The following is a 4376-nucleotide window of genomic DNA, read 5'->3' as shown; positions in this document are numbered from 1 at the left end:
ATACACACTTCATTTTTTTCTTTTAATTTTCTTTTTTTCTTTTTTTTTTTTTTTTTGTGGTACGCGGCCCTCTCACTGTTGTGGCCTCTCCCGTTGCGGAGCGCAGGCTCAGCGGCCATGGCTCACGGGCCCAGCCGCTCCACGGCATGTGGGATCTTCCCTGACCGGGGCACGAACCCGTGTCCCCTGCATAAGCAGGCAGACTCTCAACCACTGCGCCACCAGGGAAGCCTCTTTCTTTTTACTTTATTTATTTTGGCTGTGTTGGATCTTTGTTGCTACATGTGGGCTTTCTCTAGTTGCGGCGAGCAGGGGCTACTCTTCGTTGCGGTGTGCGGGCTTCTCGTTGCGGTGTCTTCTCTTGTTGCAGAGCATGGGCCCTAGAGCATGTGAACTTCAGTAGTTGTGGCGCACGGGCTTAGTTGCTCCGCGGCATGTGGGATCTTCCCAGACCAGGACTTGAACCCGTGTCCCCTGCATTGGCAGGCGGACTTTTAACTACGGTGCCACCAGGGAAGTCCCTCTTTTAGTTTTCAAAGTGAGTAACTTGGTGCCCAAGTTACTTCTGGGGTATTCAATGAGGTTTTCTTTTCTTTCCTTTTCAATTTTAATCAATTAAATGTTTATTATCCTTTTTATAAAGTTCACTTTTTCTTTCTTTGGCCCTGTGGGCACCTGTCTAGACTGGCTTCTATGTCCCTTTGATATTAGTCTTTGATAATTTTCTTTCTGGCAACATCAAGGTGTCCCAGACCTCTCTTGTATGTTTCTTGACTTGGAATCAGCTGTTCCTCTAATAACTTTCCCACTGAAAGGATTCCCTGTTTCACTAGTCAGTCCTCAAGCCCAGTTGGCCCTGTTTTTCTTTCAGTGGAAGTGGTATTTATAAACCATGATCTGATTGCTAGGTGCATTCATTTCTGTTGGGGTGTTGTTGCTTCTAAGCCTTTACAGTGGACAAAGCCAGGAAGTATGGATTTTTAAAAAGAAAAAAAAAATCACGGGTTCATGTCAGTATTTCTAATTCAGATTTAACATTACAGGATTTTTATTTGACTTCTTCAATTTTATACTTGAATATCATTCACATATGCTGAAAATCTTGGCTCCTAAAGGCAGTAACTTAATTACTTAATTTGATTATCATATAATATATATAAAATAGTTTCAAAATTACCCCAATGTAACTACTAACTATAAGGTTATTGAATGCAGTTTAGGATTTCTTTGCTGCTTTATTTGTTCTTAGAACAAATAAAGAACAACATGCTGTTTTCTGTGGTTATTTGAAATTATTTCCTCTGGTGGTTATCAATTTGTTATACAGTTAGGTTAAGATGATTTATTTTGTGTTCAATTTATAGTAATTTTTTCTTTTTTTTTGGCTACATTTTTTGGAATATGTAAAACATTTCCAGAGTCAAAATTTTAAGTAAGCTATATTCATAGAAGTCTATATCCTTCCAGTGTTTCATTGTGCAGAGATAAGCAAATACATAGTGTGTGTGTGTGTGTGTGTGTGTGTGTGTGTGTGTGTATCCATCCTTCCCTGACACACACAGCTGTTACAGAAGAAATATCATATTACATATGCTATTCTGTACCTTGCTCTTTTTCACTGAACAATATATCCTATCAGTGTATAGAGATCTTCCTTAATTCTTTTTATAGCCATTGATATCCTTTTGCATTATTTCCAGTCTTTTGTTATTATTGATAAAGCCACAGTGCCATCCTGTGCGTATGACACTTTGTATTTTTACCAGTTTTCTTTAGATTAGAGTCCTTGAAAATAGAATCTCTGTGTTAAAGGTATAAATACTTTTTCCAGGTATTACTACATGCCCTTCTATAGGGATTGTACCATTTTTGCATTTCTACCAACAATGTATGTGAATTTCTATTTCCTCACAGCCTGGATTTTTGCCAGCCTGATAGGTAGGCAGCCATTTTTTTCCCTTAGAGTTCTGTCTGCCTAAAGGGGTTTTGATTCCCTTTTATATAGATTTTTTTTAAAAAATCTGATTTATATATATATATAAAACCTCCCCGCCCCCCCTTTTTCCCCATCAAGTTCTGTTTTATGTCCTTCCTCTTAACTATAGTGAATGTTAGGTGGTGGTATTGATTGGGGTTTAAAGCTGAGAACCTCAGGCCTCTCAGAGTGAGATCTTCATTCTAGCATTGCCTTTCACTTACCTTCTCTGAGCCTCATTTCCATCTCTCACCATAAGTAAATGGGGCCCACAGTGAATAACACTGTGTGTGTGGATCTGGTGTCATTTGCCCATTCTTTTCAGTTTCATGTGTCTGTAACCTGAATGATGAATTCCTAATGTTTGCACTCTGGTCCACAGCACAAACTAGGACTGCTTGAAACCCTTATGTTAACGGTTGTTCCTTTAAAAGCAGAATGGCAGGAAATAGAGCACAGCCAGGCAGCCCTAGTTATGAACATCATGTCACATTGATTCCATGTTTGAGGCAATGATTGTGGTAGTACTGTACCTCTAGTCCTATGGAGTTATCACATCAAGCGATCTAATCTGATCTAATCCTAACATTGGAGCAAACAGAACTCTCTTTTTAAAAAAAAAAAATTATTTATTTATTTATTTTTGGCTGTGTAGGGTCTTCGTTGCTGTGTGTGGGCTTTTCTCTAGTTGTGGCGAGTGGGGGCTACTCTTCATTGTGGTGCACGGGCTTCTCATTGCAGTGGCTTCTCTTGTTGCGGAGCACGGGCTCTAGGCGTGCGGGCTTCAGTAGTTGTGGCTTGCGGGCTCTAGAGCGCAGGCTCAGTAGTTGTGGCACATGGGCTTAGTTGCTCCGCGGCATGTGGGATCTTCCCGGACCAGGGCTCGAACCCATGTCCCCTGCATTGGCAGGTGGATTCTTAACCACTGCACCACCAGGGAAGCCCATAAACAGAACTCTTAAGACAGAACTTCACTTTTCTTGGTGGTAAAATTCAAAGAATGAGCTAAATTCCCTTTAGAACTTTGAACTTTTACACAACTGTGGGATGATAAAGGAGTGCAGAAACCAGATTTAGGCCTGTCCTCAGCTGGTAAGGAAAAGTGTTCAATTCTGTATGTGATTCTTTAAGAGGCCAGATTTGGAAAGTAGGAGATGTAAGCCAGGCATGGTATTCAGCAGAGAAAAATGAGGAGCAGTCATGAAAGCTTTCAAACAATAATTCTATACAGATGAAATTGAATTGATCCTGAACAACACGGTTAAACAGCAAGCCGGTCCTTTGCTACTCTAAACACTTTAATTGCCATGATTTTCTTTCATATGTTGATAGGCTGAGTTATAGCACATTATGTTTATTGGCTGGAAATCTTACCCAATACTTCAAAGAACTATGTTCACGCCATCTCTGCCCCCTGCCAACCTTGGCTGCCTCTAGAGCCTCGATTCCTGAGATGCTTATGGAACTATCACATCAAGTTTGCTGGTTTTCCGATGTCCCATTTTCCTGCAGCTTTGGGGGTGTGATGCTTGTAGGGAATCTCCTTGGAATGGCTTCAGACCAGTGTTCTGTAAGTTAGTTGGTTAACCGCATCATGGTGATATGTTTAGATAAGCCTGTATGGTTTACCGCAGTCCTAAAAGGGCAGGCATTCTATTTTATTACAAAGTCTGGAGTGGAGAGGAATAGACTATTGGTAATTAGGCCTCTGCCCTGAGGAAGCTGTTTTTCTATGCATTCCAAAAATATTTGAGTGTCACGAGGTACATAGTACTGAGTGGGGATTTCAGAGGAGGCTGTGGACTCTGAAGGGGTTTGTGATCTGTTGAAAGGGTGGAACTAAGCCATACTTGTGAAAAGTTAAAACAGTGCAAGGTGTTTTATGGTTAAAAAGCCTGTCACAGTTTTCCCTGTCACCTAGAACCCATTCGATGGCTTCTTTCTCCTCTTCCTTGAATCCAGTTGAGCCACTTATGTCACTAGTGTCTGCCTGTCTACTCTGTTCCTCTGTCGGGGACCCTACTATCTGACCCAGTCACTGCGGCTCTGAATTACTGCAGTGGCTCCTCATCACGTCTGCCTGCCTCTACACTCAAGGTATCTACAAACCACCACCCTGTTCATCTTCCTGACATAGCACTTCCTGAAACACATCCTGCTTGCCCCAGAAACTTTGAGTAGCTCTCCGTGGGCTACAGCAGGGCTTTTTCTTAAACCCAAGGTCCCTGATTTTAATGGATACGTGCCGCTTGGAATGCTGTATGTAACGTGTTGTCAGCACAGCTTGTCAGGGTCACCAAAGGTCCCATGAGCCACAAAAGATAAGAATGACTAGTCTGCAGATTCTGTCCCACTTTCTAACTTGGTGGTCAAGGCCTGCCTAGTTTGCCTTCCAACCACC

The sequence above is a fragment of the Delphinus delphis genome, chromosome 3, assembly GCF_949987515.2.
Source record: "Delphinus delphis chromosome 3, mDelDel1.2, whole genome shotgun sequence".
Taxonomy (NCBI): domain Eukaryota; kingdom Metazoa; phylum Chordata; class Mammalia; order Artiodactyla; family Delphinidae; genus Delphinus; species Delphinus delphis.
Note: the sequence above shows the minus strand (reverse complement) of the source record.